Raw genomic sequence first — 17,061 nt, forward strand, 5'->3', positions numbered from 1 at the left:
ATATGTTGAAATGATAGATGATACTAAAAATATACAGGGGCCCTGCCCTCCATTTAGACCTGTGAATACTGTGAGCGAACTACCACTGTCTGCTACTCAGCAGAGGAACCCACCCCTGTACCTAGCTTTGCCACCTGTTTATTTAGGAACATTTTTTTTGCAGACATTTAGCCCACTTTACTATTTTGGCCAACTTACTGTGTCAGCCACTTCTTCCAGTTGTCCTTCACCGAACAAAGCAGTGCCGCCAGTTTACTCCTGTTACCAGTTTAGAACTGCATAGAGCCTACTTTTTTATTTTAGGCCTAGTAAGTCTGCGCCACTCCTTGAAATCGTCCTCCGCTGACCAAACCAATGCTGCCTGTGTACCCCTGTAACCCATTTTAAACTGCATTGAGCCTACTTTTCTATGTTAGGCCTACTAAGTCTGTCTGTGCCACTCCTTGCAATCGTCCTCTGCTGACCAAACCAATCCTGCCTGTGTACCCCTGTAACCTATTTTAAACTGCATTGAGCCTACTTTTCTATTTTAGGCCTAATACCTGTGTCTGTCTGCGCCACTCAATACAGCTGTCCTCCACTGAACAAAGCTGAGCTTCAATTTTCAGGCTTTCGGCCTATATTTTGAATATGAAACTGCATCTGGCCTACTAGTTTGGTTGGGCATACTAACGGTGTCTGCCGCTGCTTGTTGTTCTCCTCCACTGAACAAAGCTGAGCTTCAATTTTCAGGCTATATCAGATATTAAACTGCATTTGGCCTACTTGTTTGGTTGGGCCCGACTAACGGTGTCTGCCACTCCTTGGTTTTCTCCTCCACTGAACAAAGCTGAGCTTCAATTTTCAGCCTATATCAGATATTAAACTGCATTTGGCCTACTTGTTTGGTTGGGCCTACTAACGGTGTCTGCCGCTCCTTGCTTTTCTCCTCCACTGAACAAAGCTGAGCTTCAATTTTCAGACTTTCGGCCTATAGGAAATTTTTAACTGCATTTGGCCTACTAGTTTGGTTGGGCCCTACTAATGGTGTCTGCCGCTCCTTGGTGTTCTCCTCCACTGAACAAAGCTGAGCTTCAATTTTCAGGCTTTCGGCCTATATTTTGAATATGAAAGTGCATTTGGCCTACTAGTTTGGTTGGGCCTACTAATGGTGTCTGCCACTCCTTGGTGTTCTAATGTGCTTTTCTCCTGTGCTTCAATATTCAGGCTTTCGGCCTATATTTACAATATGAAACTGCATTTGGGCTACTTGTTTGGTTGGGCCTATTAACGGTGTCTGCCACTCCTTGCTTTTCTCCTCCACTGAACAAAGCTGAGCTTCAATTTTCAGGCTTTCAGCCTGCAGAAAATATGAAACTGCATTTGGCCTACTTGTTTGGTTGGGCCCTACTAACGGTGTCTGCCGCTCCTTGGTGTTCTCCTCCACTGAACAAAGCTGAGCTTCAATTTTCAGGCTTTCGGCCTATATCAGATATTAAACTGCATTTGGCCTACTTGTTTGGTTGGCCCTACTAACGGTGTCTGCCACTGCTTGTTGTTGTCCTCCACTGAAAATAGCTGAGCTTCAATTTTCAGGTTTTCGGCCTAGATCAGATATTAAACTGCATTTGGCCTACTTGCTTGGTTGGGCCCTACTAACGGTGTCTGCCGCTCCTTGCTTTTCTCCTCCACTGAACAAAGCAGTGCCGCCTGTTTACTCCTGTTACCAATTTTGAACTTCATTTGGCCCACTTTATTATTTGGACCTACTAACTGTGTCTGCCACTCATTACAGTTGTCCTCCACTGAACAAAGCAATGCTGCCTGGTTAGTCCTGTTACCAATTTTGAACTACATTTAGCCTAGTTACTTATTTGGGCCTACTCACTGTGTCAGCCTCTCATTACATGTGTCCTCCACTGAACAAAGCAATGCCGCCTGTTTAGTCCTGTTACCAATTTTGAACTGCATTTAGCCTACTTTATTCTTTGGGCCTATATCTGTGTTTCCTCCTCATCCTGCCCATTGCCCAGCCACTGCTAGATGAGTCTGCTGGTACATTGACCCAGACCACTACATTCCCCTTGCACTCTACACAGCCAGTATCTGACCCTGCTGAAAGTCTGGTTCCCCTTCCCGCATACTATACCACCTTACACGGGGACAAAGAGGAAGGCGCAGATGAGAGTGCAGGTTCCTTCATCAGGTGGGGGGCATACTCATTGGCTACATCACTGGCACAGGGCCCCTCATAGTACTCAAAAGTGTCTCTGCCAGTGGGAGGCGCCTTGCCATCAAACACCGCCGTACTTTGAGGAGCCCTGTGCCAGTGCCAATGAGAACGAGTGTGCCCCCCTGCTTGCTCAGGATCACAGCACTTGCAAAGTTGAAAAAATTACCTCTCCCTGCTCCACCACCGTGACATAATCCGCGTTTCCTGGGCCCTCGAAAAACTTGAGCCAGCCATACCCCCCCACAACTTTAGCCAAATGACCCCCAATTTTCAATGCCTAACTATTATTATAAGGTAAATTAAGATTGACAAGCTTCAGTAACAAGAATTGATGTTTTTGGCATTAAATTGGGCACTGTAGGTGTTTTCCTGTCCTCCACTCACTGCCGACTTTGCTTCCCCATTGACTTGCATTGGGTTTCGTGTTTCAGTCGGATCCCCGACTTTTTGAAATAATCGGCCGATTTCACCCGACCCGACTTTTGACAAAGTCGGGTTTCGCGAAACCCGACTCGATCCTAAAAAAGTAAAAGTCGCTCAACTCTACTCACAAGCAGTAATATTATATTTATCAAAAAAGGCATCCAGGCCCTCCATGGTTTTGTTTAGTGAATGAACCATTATAACTAGTGTTGAGCGATACCGTCCGATACTTGAAAGTATCGGTATCGGAAAGTATCGGCCGATACCGGCAAAGTATCGGATCTAATCCGATACCGATACCCGATACCAATACAAGTCAATGGGACTCATGTATCGGACGGTATTCCTGATGGTTCCCAGGGTCTGAAGGAGAGGAAACTCTCCTTCAGGCCCTGGCAACCATATTAATGTGTAAAATAAAGAATTAAAATAAAAAATATTGCTATACTCACCTCTCCGACGCAGCCTGCACCTTACCAAGGGAACCGGCAGCGTTGTTTGCTTAAAATTCGCGCTTTAACTTTCTTTAAGTGAAGTCCCGGCTTGTGATTGGTCGCGCGCCGCCCATGTGGCCGCGACGCGACCAATCACAGCAAGCCGTGACGTAATTTCAGGTCCTTCAGGATTTTAAAATTACGTTCCGGCGTTGTGATTGGTCGCGTCGCGGTCACATGTGCGACGCGACCAATCACAAGCCGTGACGTCACGGGAGGCAGGAAGTTAAAGCGCGAATTTTAAGCAAACAACGCTGCCGGTTCCCTCGGTAAGGTGCAGGCTGCGTCGGAGAGGTGAGTATAGCAATATTTTTTATTTTAATTCTTTCTTTTACACATTAATGTTGTTTCGATACCGATACCCGATACCACAAAAGTATCGGATCTCGGTATCGGAATTCCGATACCCGCAAGTATCGGCCGATACCCGATACTTGCGGTATCGGAATGCTCAACACTAATTATAACATGTTGTGGCAGAGTTCCATAATTTTAAAGAATTACTGTCTGTAATGATAATGATGAAGATGATGAAACCTTCTATCCCATAGACCAGTGTTCCCCAACTCTGGTCCTTGAGAGCCACCAAAATGTCATGTTTTCAGGATTTCCTTAGTATTGCCAAGGTGTTCATTGCATTACCTGGAAAGGCAAGAATTCTATCACCTGTGCAATACTAAGGAAATCCTGAATACATGACCTGTGGGTGGCTCTTAAGGACCTGATTTGGGGAGCACTGCTCTACACGTAGAAGGAGCCCCCTTTCCACTCCTACAGGTCTAGGTGGATACAGATAAATTGAAAGATCTCTGTACAATGTAGATAGATTGCCCCCAAAACATTTCTAATATGTTTGTCTATTTTAGAGTTGCTGTAAACGTCTTAGATATTTGTGCTTTATAAGTGTGAACTTACATTTAGAAACATTTTATTATATCGCACCTATCGATCAAAATATGAGAAAATCCTCCTGTTTTAGCAGAATATCTAAACATGGATAAGTTGAGGAAATATTGGGACTTATGACTTTTGATCAGGAATACTTCTTTGTCACAATGGTCATCTTAGCTAGACAGATATTGGGTAAGTAAGTCAGCAGAAACATAAAGAAACACTGACAGAGACCCACAGCTGCGGATACATTCTGGCGTATTATGTGTTTATATAGCTGTACCCTACACAAATAGACATATGCAGATAAACTAAGATCTGTGGATGGAAGATATAGATGATGCACATTGTAAATCTCTGTACTTTTATCTCGCTTTATTTTCTCATCTCCGCGCATTCCTGCGGAGCGTACAATGGCAGCTATTTAATCTGCTAATTCTGGATCCTGTTACTGGTATGTTAGTAGCATTCACTTATTTGGCAACTCATTTCAACAGGCTCATTCCTGTGCCACACGAGCTTCCCTATGGCTTCACCTTTTATAGAAGTGCACCAAACAAATACTTGTAGCCGTCTGACCTCTGTCCTCGACTAGCAATCCCTTCCATTCTGTGGGGTTTATTGGAATGAATGTATTAACAGGCCATTGACAGCTCCTTTCATACATTGCTAAAACAGTCCTGTTGTCAAAGGCTCTGCAAGTTACAAAGTGACCTTTATGTCCCAGTAATTCCTTAAACCCCTTTTTTCTTTTTCTTTTTCCTTCTCTCGTCTTCTGTTGCGGTTTGTGTTTGTGTACACTGCCTTCCAGGAAAATACGTCTTAATTCCACACTAAATGTGTTACTTATTAGTTTAAAAGAAGGATAACACATTTATTATTTTTATTATACAGAAGATCAGCTCTCTTTTTTTTCCGTCTCTACACATCATTAGGAATGTTTACACAATCTTTTTGGAATAGTTTAGTTATTTTATTAATTTAATGATGACTTAAAACTTCTATTTGGCACAGACGTAGCTCATCATAAGGTCCCCTTATGGCAGAGGATTCAGAGAGGTTTATGATTTACTTATAGATTAAACAGAATTAAAAGGACACACAATATCATGTTTAGATAAAGAGACACAATTACAAACAGTACATTTTAGGTCACTGTCAAGTCACTTATTTTCCAAAATGAACACGCGCGACTGGATCTAAAAACGTACTTTTAATAGATATGTTGCTATGAAATTAGAACAACTTGTGCAAAGCCAATTGCTCCTAAATTCATCTGGTATTAAATTTAGATTACAGCGTTCTTGCCCTGATTAATGATTATGACAGAGTATACAAGACAAATAAACTTTATTACAATGTTTTCACATAAAACTAATCTTTATACAGTATTGATTTCATGCATACCCTATTGAATATATTTCTAATAATTCTCACACCTCTGGCAAACATGTCAATTTGTCGTGAGACATGGCCATCAGCCTTAAGACTCGTGCACATGTCTGTATTATCGGTCCAAATACAATGAGATGAAACATCAGATTGCACCTTGACCAATGTTATGCTATGGGACAGTGCAGATGTCCAATTTTTTCCTTGGATTGTTTAGGGAAAGCATATTTTTATTCCAATATTCGGATCACGTTCGACCATTCAAGTCAGTGATTCCCTGGAAATGTTGGACTGTACTTGTATGATATCTGAGTACAGTTTAAATCCCAAGGACTGACAAAATGGAGAAGTCGACATTTTTGTTCTCCATCTTCTCCTCATCCTAGAGAATAGGATCATACTATGCTCACACTCTGATGAAACTCCGATGAGAGATTGGTCAGATTGTCATTTGCATTATTGATCAGATTTTCTCGGGTGACAAAAAATACACTCTTCTGCACTTAGCCTTACAATTCTAAAGCTAGCCATCTATGTTTGCAAGAGCTGTTTGCATCAGTTCTCAGCTCTGGCTCATAGGGCATGAGTTTCCAAGTAGGAGACCTCATCTATGATGTCCAGATACTGTAATAGGGTGATAAATCAACTTTTAGAGCTCTTTAAATACCACAATATTTAGGTAACACAATGACATTGTAAAAAACTAAAAATGTAATGAGAAAATTTACTATAATCTTCCCGCAGTGTAAGCTTGGACTAGTCTTAAAATGCACCAGATTTGTCAAATTGGCTCATGCTCAATTATTGCAACTTTAGACAGTTGTCATCAATTTATTGGCTTACCCTGTGGCAGAAATATATGCCATTTTAAAGTGAACCTGACAGGTGATACATGCTGCCCAATCCGTGGTAGCATGTATGAGGCACTGGCCGTATGATCACAGACAGACATGTTTGACTCTTAAATGCTGCATGGTTTCAGAGAAAAAAATACTCTATTAGCCAACTGGGACCGAAATTGAGCTATAAACTAGTCAAACAGGCAGGTCCCTGGTGTCTTTTCCCATACCTCTTCCCTTGATTGACCAATCTCTGCCTATAGATGCACATAGGCAGATCTTTTTATGTTTTACCCATGGGTTGGCTACCTTGTAACAGATGTCAAGGTGACTTTAGTCCCCACACCTTTTCCACAAAGCCATGCCTCCATGATGAGCGATGCATAAAAAGTTTCTAAAACACTTTATAAATGCAATTCACAACTTCTAGTGTGGTTATCTTAGTAAATCTCCCCCAATAGTTGTTCTTAAAAAAAATTGGATATTAACGGAAAATGTGCTAATATAAAAAAGCATTACTGACTCATGTCTCCCCTGGTCATGCAATGGGATGTCCTATCCATCAGTAACAAGATTGCTGCAGATAACACTTGGCTGAGTGTTCATGAGTCTTAGCATCCATGCCACATCATGTACTATAGCATTCAGATGACTGATGAGCCTGATGTGATTACTACAAAACAGTCAGAGGTCATATAAGTGGATACGCCCGAACAGCAAAGAGTTGAATAGGTAAGTAATGGTTGCTTCCTTTATTTTTAGGCATTTCCAACTGTAGAATTGTTTATGAAAGGTGCCCAATTATATCCCAACCCAATGCTATTTGTGTATTCGTGACACTGTTGTCTGCAAATATAATAGAAACATAATGTGGACATTAAAGGCTTTGTGCATCCCTGTAGCACTTGCCAACTCCTAGAGGTTCACAATGGACACACTATTAGGATTCAGCTCTGCTTGCTGGTCCCAGTGGTCATCAAGTGGCTGCAAGTGATTTGCTTCCTTGTGTTCACCTGCCTATTAGGGGCACAGTATAACAGCCAATTAGTGTAATGGGTCCTTCACACTAAACAACTTTACAACGAGAACGACAACGATCCGTGACGTTGCAGCATCCTGGTTAGCGATCTCGTTGTGTTTGACACACAGCAGCGATCTGGATCCCGCTGTGATATCGCTGGTCAGAGCTAGAAGTCCAGAACTTTATTTGGTTGTCAGATCGGCGTGTATCGTCGTGTTTGACAGCAAAAGCAACGATGTCAGCAATGTTAAACATGGAGCTAACGACCTGTGAGAACGATAAATGAGTCACCGCTACATCACAGGATCGCTCCTGCATCGTTCTGGAGCTGCTGTGTTTGACGTCTCTACAGCGACCTAAACAGCGACGCTGCAGCGATCGGCTCGTTGTCTATATCGCTGCAGCGTCGCTGAGTGTGACGGTACCCTTAGAGTCTCTCTTGCATCTCTCAATGGAACTTTGTGAATTTTGTAATGGAATACATGGCATAAAGTCAAGGTTGTCCCTCTGGTTTTCAAAGTCAATTTGAAACTTGAACTGGCATTTGTGTGCACACCAATTAGACTCATTTGTTTGGGGTAATTTGCATCTGGCTAAGCGTGATGAGATTTTTTTTTTTAAATAATCTGCACTGAACCAGCTTCAATGAATGACATGTCACTAGTTAAAGGGAACCTGTCACCCCCCCAGGCATTATTAACTAAAAGAGCCACCTTGTGCAGCAGTAATGCTGCACTCTGACAAGGTGGCTCTTTTAGTTCTGGGTGCTGTAACTGCCAAAATAATCAGTTTTGTAATTTGGCCTAAATACCTTGTCTTCAGTCCTGGAGGCAGGCCTTTCCCCCCTTGCTGCAGACGCCACACAGCCGTCACTCAAATCTTCTTGGCGCCGGGCGCCGCCTCCTCAGCGCTATTTTGAAATCAGCCAGCGCCTGCGCTCTATTCTCCTGCCTTGGGCAGGCGCAGTGAGCGCTGCCCGTCTGTCCTCATATGCAGTCTAGCTGACTGCGCCTGTGCAGCCGCCCTGCCTGTGAATCCCAGCCCCGCAGTGTCTTCTTATTTATTCATACTACGGGGCTTGGATTCACAGGCAGGGCGTCCGCACAGGCGCAGTCAGCTAGACTGCATATGAGCACAGAGGATGGGCAGCGCTCACTGTGCCTGCACCAGGCAGGAAAAAAGAGCGCAGGCACCGGCTATTTTCAAAACAGTGGTGAGGAGGTGGTGCCCGGCGCCAAGAAGATTTCAGTGATGGCTGTGTGGCGTCTGCAGCAGGGGGAAAATGCCTGCCTCCTTGACTGAAGACAAGGTATTTAGGACAAATTACAAAACGGATTATTTCGGCAGTTACAGCACCCAGAACTAAAAGAGCCACCTTGTCAGAATGCAGCATTACTGCTGCACAAGGTGGCTCTTTTAGTTAAAAATGCCTGGGGGGGTGACAGATTCCCTTTAAGGTGGTTTTCAGATCTATGATGGAAAAATCCATATAGATGGATTTCCTTTTGCAAACAATGATAGGAGATTTCAGGATGACCTTCACTCACATATTGGCATACAAATCCGCGTGAAGAAACTCTATATGGACATACTTCAATAATTATTGTATGTAGCATGCAAAATAGAAAGCAGAAAGGTGGTGCCTTGTCAATAAACTTGATGTAAGTGCAAATTCATTAATACAGATCAGATTACTTTAAAGGGAATCTGTCACTCCAAAAATCGTATGTGAGATAAGACCACAGGCATCAGGGGCATATCTACTGCATTCTGTAATGCTGTAGATAAGCCCCCGATGTATCCTGAAAGATAAGAAAAACAGGTTATATTATATGTACTCACCCAGGGGTGGTCCCACTGCGGTCCGGTCTGATGGGCATCATGGTCCGGGTCCGGCACCGCCTAGCTTCATACGATGACATCCTCTTCTTGTCTTCCTGCCGCGGCTTCGGCACAAGTGTACTTTGTCTGCCCTGTTGAGGGCAGAGCAAAGTACTGCAGTGCGCAGGATCCCTGCCTCTATGACCTTTCACGGCACCTATGCACTGCAGTAATTTGCTCTGCCCTCAACAGGGCAAACAAAGTACGCCTGCGCCGGAGCCACGGCAGGAAGGCAAGAAGAGGACATCATCATATGAAGATAGGAGGCGCCGGACCCAGACGGCGATGCCCGTCAGACCGAACCGCAGCGGGACCACCCCTGGGTGAGTATGATATAACCTTTTTTTCTTACCTTTCAGGTTACATCGGGGGCTTATCTACAGCATTACAGAATGCTGTAGATAAGCCCCTGATGCCGGTGGCCTTAGCTCATATATGATTTTTGGGGTGACAGATTCACTTTAAAGAAGCACTCCCATCAAAGTGTTCCATTTTCCGAAACCCATGGCATCTCCATTTTTCAGGATTTGGGGCTGGTTGATGACTTTTTTTGTACCCTTTGCTGACCTTTTTACTGATTCCTTTCTAGGTAGATGTTTTGATCACCTCCTATTGCACTTTATTGCAATATTGTGGCCACCAAAACAATGTAATTCTGGCATTTAGATTTTTTGCTCATTACGCCGCCGTCTACCAATTACATTACTTTACTTTATATTTTGATAAATTAAACATTTCTGAATGCACGAATACAAAATATGTGTATTTTTTTAACTTTGTTTATCTTATTATTTTATCAATGGGGCAAAAGGGAGTGATTTTAACTCTTTTGTTTTTTTTTATTTTTTAATGTGTAGCAGCAAGGCAGTCATAGGAGATTCAGAATGAAAGGCACAGGGGACTTATGCAGACCCCTGTCTGTCATGACAACCCATTGCCACCTCACGATCATGTGACAAGATGACCAATAAGCGGGACTTGTGACGTGCTTCCGGCCGGTGCATGTTAAATGCCACTGTCAGTAATTGACAGTGACATTTAACTGTGTAACAGCCATGTGGCTTTTAGAGGCAATTGATGGCTGCTTAAATCAGCTATAAAGTTCCAGGAGAGATGCGGTCTCAGCATTGGAGCACACATCAAAGGCAGGGATACAACCTTAGACGTGCCTATATGTCCAAGGACATGAAGGGGTTAATATATTGCAATCATCATATTATACAGCACTGTGTACTTACAATTGCTAATTTTACCCATATGCCCAGTAAATTCTTCTTTTTTTCTGCTCTATATAAAATCAGGAAGTCTCTTGTCCTTGCAAATATCATTCCCCTCCTGACCCAGCTGCTCCCTTTTCCCTCTGCCAGGAACTCTTGCAGTGACTCATGACTTATACAGGGAAAATTGACCTCCTGTTCCTACATAGAGCTTAGAAGCATTCAGCTAGTCAGTTATTAATCACATGATGTCTCAGACTTAATGGAAAACAGAAGAATGATCTGGGTAGAAAGGCAAAATTAGCAATTGTAAGTACACAGTGCTGTATAATATGATGACTGCAAAAGAGGAGGTGTGCAACTTTAACGGGATTAAAGCTAATTTCTGACTTTTGTATGTGACCCCATGATTTCTAGTTGTACTTTTGATTTTAATATATGCACTGTAACAGCATCAAAAATTTGGATGGGAATTTTATTAACCATTGCACTCACATTGTCTTTGTTTTTGATGTTAGATTGCTTTTAAAGCAACAAATTATCTAAATTTACAATCAAATATGGAAGGTTAGCTAGGCTAAGAAATATTTCATCTGTACAATGGCAAACAAATGAATTGACAGACAAGAGTAAAAGGAGAAAAAGAACAGTTCACATGTTTGTCACCAGTTCCTTAGACGGCTGACAGGGCTCTCGTCACTATTGTTATATTTACTAATGCCATAATCCTGGAAACAAAATACAGTATCTCTTTGCCATCGGGTTTTCTGTTTTGCTTGAGATAAACTAACAGACTATGTTGTCAAGTTCAGACATTCAGAGTTTCTTTAGAGGCTATGGAACTCAGAAAATGCCACTTTATGAGAAAAACTTTGTTTTTTCTCCTATTAAATGGAAATATGTACTAAATAAAGGGAAAATATAACTCTTGTCATCTCATTCTCACATCTGTAGGCTTGAGTAGCAAAAATGTGAATAGCAGCTTTGCACATTAGAACAGCGCTTGAACACAAAGTTATGTCTCAGGTTGACTCTTTAGTTACCAGTATCACCCAGATCAGGGGCACTGGGAACAGCAGTATCTTTTAAAATCCACACTATTTGTAAAAACGCATTAATGTAATATGAATGAGAAAATACCAATTTTACTGAAGACTGTACAGTTGGAAAGGATCACTAAAACGTGTTGCGGCAGCTCCAAAAATGTATCACACCACTTTGGCTCTTATTGATTCTGCTTACCTTCATGTAGACAAGACAAGATGATGGGAAGGGGATATGTAACGGATAAACGCATTCTGTAAAAGGTTAATTTACAATGCCATATTTGTATAAATTTTGATTTTTAAGTCATCTTTCAAGTCTGAAAATGTTGTACCTTTACCTCTGGTTGATGTGTCCCTTACGTCATCCACACCAAGCTATCTCATGCTATTGCCGTTGAGCTGTTTTTACAGCCTTGTACAATACTAACTAGCTTTAGTATGGCGTGGATATACGGGGCATCATCCAAAGCATTTAGAAGCAAACGGTCTGGTTTCTCAGAAATGAGACACCGAGAATGATTGAGATTCAGCCCTTAAACAGCTCAGTGCTGATTTGCATAGGGCAAAAGATAACAGTAAAGAGCCTTTCTCTGGAATGCCAGGCTGTGGCTTGGAGGAAACACACAGAATGATATGTATAAGGCTAACAACAATGATAGAATTTTAGAATTTGAAAAAAACTAATGTCACGTTCCCTTTAAGTCTAAATTATTATACTTTATTAAAAACTACAGGTTAAGTATGAATATTCTTTCTCCGTCTGTCATTAGCCACCATGCAACCATGGTATTCTTAAAAGCTTCCAGAAAATTGTCTATTGTCGTGGCATACTTGGGCTTTTGAGTGTGTGGGTGGTGAACTGCGGTCAAACAGCGTCCTACTACACCCCCTACTCCCTTCCTACCTCACAATTTCAATGGTATCTGTATCCACATCTATTTGTATTCAATGGTGGTACAGGGAGCTGACAACAATTTAGGTATGTATGAGACTAGATGCAGCAGATGCAATTCTATCACTAGAATGGGTTGCACCTGTTTTGTGGCGCCTCTGTCTACACGCTGCACAGACTGAAGTAGTGCAAGGGGGGAATAGGGCTAAGTGAGTAGTATTTATTTTCTTATTTTATCACTACGTCTAACAATTCCACCCCTCAGTGCTGTCTTAGCAGTTCTCAGGCTCAGCTCAATGTTTCCTGGATTTACGGCTGAGCAGTCGCATTATGCCACTGCTCAGCAATTCAATCCAGATCTAGCAGAATTGGAGAATGTTGTGGTACATATGGATTATCATCGGACGGGTGAGGAGTATGGTGTGTTATTATTTTTAATTTTACAGTTATAAATAGGTGAAACAGGGTGGAAATTGTTTTTTCAAGTAAAGGAGTCTGTATTTATTTCAATTAAAGAACTTTACTCTTTATGCTTTTATTACATTTGACAATGGGGTTAGTAATGGGGTTGTCTTATAGATGCCTCTCCATTACTAACCTGTGGGCTTGATGTCAGCTGATATTGTGAAGCTGACATCAACCCCACAAATATTTCTCCATTTGCCAAAGCACGAAGGCTAGGGGGAAGAGCCAGAATTGGTGCACCTAATAGATTTACCTTTTCTGGGCAGCTGCATGCTGCTATTTTTAGGCTGGGGAGGGCCAAAATCGATGGCCCCTTTACAGTCTGAGAATAATAGCCCACAAATGTGTGCTTTAGCTTGGCTGGTTGTCAAGAATGGAGGGGGGCCACACCATTTTTTTTTAATTATCTATTTAAATAATTTAAAAAAGGCATGAGGCCACGCTATTTTTGATAACAAGGCAAAATTAAGCTAACAACTTGAAACTGCGGCTCATAGCAGTCAGCTTTACCTGAATTATTTATCAAGAATAGGCGAGAACTCAAGTCTTTTTTTCTTTCATTTTTTTACAAACTGCACTGGATCTTACTGTACATTTAGTTTTGGAATAAATAAATAATGAAAAAAAAGGTGTGGGGTCTCCCTTAATTTTCCTAACCTGCTGAGGGAAAGCCAACAGCTGGGGGTTGATATTATTATTCTGGGAAGGAGCCAATATTCATGAAACTTCTCAGGCTATTAATAAGCTTCCTGCGTAGCTTTTACTAGTTAGTCAAAGAGGGACTCCTCCAAAAAAATGATATGGGTCCCCTCTAATTTTACTAACCAGTAAAGGCTAAACAGACAGTTGCAGACCGATATTAAGAGGCTATGAAGGGGCCATGGATATTGACCCCGCTCACAGACTAAAAACAACAGCTCTTAGCTCCCCTGCTCTATTAGATGTGCCAAATCTGGCCCTTAGTTTCGGTTCTTCCCACTTGCCCTGGTGCAGTGGCAAGTGTAATAGTAGTTTTGGAGTTGATGTCGGCTGTTTTATGTCTCCTGATATCATGCCAAGGGGTTAGTAATAGAGAGGCATCTATAAAACACCCCTATTACTAACCTCTATGTGAAAATTAAAAAAGACGCACACAGTATTAATATTATTATTATTATTATTATACATTTATATAGCACCATTTATTTATGCTTTACATGTGAAAAGGGGGCAAGTATAGACAAGTACAATAAACATGAGCAAAAACAAGGCACTAACAGGTACAAAAGGAGAGAGAACCCTGCCCATGAGGGCTCACAGTCTACAGGGGATGGGTGAGGATACACTAGGAGAGGGTAGAGCTGGTTGTGCGGCGGTTCAGTAGATTGAGGATCACTGCATGCTGTAGGCTTGTCGGAAGAGGTGGGTATTCAGGTTCTTTTTTAAGGTTTCCGTGAAAAAGTCCTTTAATTGAACAAAATACACATAAAAATCCTTTATTTGAATTAAACATTACGGACCTTCTTTAACCTGTTCATTACTGTAAAATTAAAAAATAATAAAACACCATATACCTCCCCTGTCCACCGATAATCCATTTGTCCCAGGAAGAGGCCAGCTCTGCTTCATCTGGATTGCATGGCTGAGTGGTAGCATGACGTGACTGCTCAGCCGTAAATCCAGGTGACATTGAGCAGAGCCTGAAAACTTTGCTTCATTGCCGTGTAACGGTAATCGGAGTTCATCAACTATGTTACCGTCTGAGGATCTATTTGAAAATCTAGTTATGCCATTCGGGTTATGCAATGCACCTGCTGTTTTTCAAAATTTTATGAATTATATTTTTCAATGAAATTCTAATTTTCTCGCCCAATTTGGACCCTCACCAGGAACATGTCTGTGTTGTATAACAAAGGTTGAGGGAAAACTCTTTGTTTGAGAAATTAGATTTTTCTTTTAAGAAATTTTTTTTCTTGGGATTTATCTTGTCAGCAGAAGAGTTTAAGATGGACCCTGGGAAGGTGCAGGCCATAATTGATTGGGTTCAACCTTGTGACCTTAAGGATTTGCAACATTTTATGGGATTTGCCAACTATTATAGGAAATTTATCAGGGGTTTTCTCAGATTACTAAACCTCTTATTGACCTTACATGTAAGGAGGCGAATCTCAAGGTTTGGTCTCCGGATGCTATAAAGGCATTTCAAAAATTAAAAGAGTATTCCATTTCTCTTCCTGTTCTTATCCAATCCAATCTCCAAGAGCCTTTCATTGTGGAGGTGGCTGCTTCTAGGTCGGGGTAGGGGCCGCTTTATCGCAAAGGCCTAAAACTCAAACGAACCTCCATCTATGTGCTTTTTTAAATAAAAAAAAATTATCGATTGTGGAGAGAAATTATGATCTTGAGAATCATGACTTACTTGCTGTTAAATTGGCCTTTGAGCAATGGAGGTATTTTTTGGAGGGGGCAATACATAAAGTTACTGTGGTCACTGATCATAAGAATTTTGCTTACATTGAATCAGCTAAATGATTAACCTTCAGGCAGTCCGGATGGTCCTTGTTTTTCTTTAGGTTTAATTTCTGAATCACATTCAGGCCGGGTTCTAAGAACGTGAAAGCTGACACATTATCACGCAGTCTCGATTCAGTTTCTACTCCAGAACCTCCATCCTCCATTATTCCTCAGGGTATTATGGTGTCTGTGGTAATCTCAGAGTTGGGAGTGGAGGTCCAAAAAGTCCAATCATTGGTTCCTTCTGCTACTCCAGGATCCAAATTTGTGCCTGTCTACCCAAGAATGTGTCTGTTACAGAAGTTTCATGATTCCATCTTGAGTGGTCATCCTGGTCTTACTGCTACATGGAAAGCCATTGCTAGACTTTTTGGTGGCCATCCATGGATCCATAATGATATTATAGATTTTGTATGCACTTGTTGTAAATTCTGCACGCATGCTAAAGTCAGTCATAGCCGGCCGGTCCGGGAATTGGCTCCATTGCCAATTTCAGAAAGACCATGGACTCATCTGTCCATTATTTGCATCTGTCTGATGGGAAAACTACTGTTTGTCTGGTAGTTGATCAATTCAGCAAACAAGCTCATTTTAATCCTTTGTCAGGATTACCTAGTGCAAAGAGACTCTCAAGGTTATTTTTTTTTTCATATTGTAAGGTTACGTAGGGTCCCTCTTAACATTATTTCTGATAGAAGAGTGCAATTTGTCTCTAACTCTAAAGAGATTTTTGTGCTAAACTTGGGCTTGGCTTATTATTTTCATCTGCTTACCACCCTTAAACCAATGGTCAGACTGAGAGGACAAATCAATCTTTGGAACAAATTTAAAGCTGCTTTGGTGCAGCTCTTTAGGAGGACTGGTCTTTGATTTTATCACTCACTGAGTTTACCTTTAGCAATCAGGTAAATCAGTATACCGGAACCTCATATTTTTCTGTAATTATGGTTTTCATCCTAATTTTGGGGTATTCTTTAGGGTTAATTCTGAATGTTCCAGGGTGGAAATCGCTGTGCAGAGATTAGGGATGTCTGGAGGGAGGTTCAAAAGAATATTGGGACCACTCAGAATCGCCAAAAAGGGAAGGCCGATAGAAAACATTAGGTAGGTCTGGTTATTTAGGCTGGGGATATGGTTAGGCTATCACCCAGAAACATTAAACTTAAGGTATTATCGGCGAAGTTGGGCCCAAAGTTCATCGGTCTCTATGAAAAGTGGTCATTCAGGTGGCCCTTAGGTTGGAACTTCCTCCATCTCTCCGCATCCCTAATATCTTCCAGAAATCCCTATTGAAGACATTTTGTCCACTCGGTTGTGTCGCCCAGTCCCTGCCTCCTCCGGTTGCTGTTAACGGCAGTTTAGAATATGAGGTGCAGAAAGTTGTAGACTCTCACAAGGTCAGAAATTTCCTCCAGTACCTCACATACTGGAGGGTATATGGACCTGAAGAGAGATCCTGGGTCCCAGCTTTTAGTCAGGGCCATCTGAAGTTCCTTGGTGATCCGGTGGCCCTCCTTAATGAAGGAGTACTGTGACGTCCTCCTGGGAGATCTGAAGTTAGAAGATCACTACGTATTGTGAATCACAGACCTTCTATTTAGCCAGTCTATTTGTGTCCCATATTAAATGGATTTGGTTTCTTTTGGTACTGAAGAGGTTAACTACTCTTTCTATCCTGGTCAGAAACTTGCAGCTCCATTTTCAGCTGCTTCTAATCTGGTCATTACCTCTCTCTATAAAACCTGGCCAGAGCAGCTCTGTCTTGCCAGTGAAAAATTTGCTTTCTAGCTCCTTG

At 41.8% G+C, this 17,061-nt stretch overlaps 1 protein-coding gene across 1 annotated transcript in view; it reads left to right on the forward strand.

The window, feature by feature from the left end:
• ANKFN1 (ankyrin repeat and fibronectin type III domain containing 1) overlaps positions 1-17,061 on the forward strand; it is a 1,096,304-nt gene that overhangs the window by 763,272 nt on the left and 315,971 nt on the right. The window lies entirely within an intron of this gene.

Source organism: Ranitomeya variabilis, chromosome 4 (genome assembly GCF_051348905.1).
Source record: "Ranitomeya variabilis isolate aRanVar5 chromosome 4, aRanVar5.hap1, whole genome shotgun sequence".
Classification (NCBI taxonomy): domain Eukaryota; kingdom Metazoa; phylum Chordata; class Amphibia; order Anura; family Dendrobatidae; genus Ranitomeya; species Ranitomeya variabilis.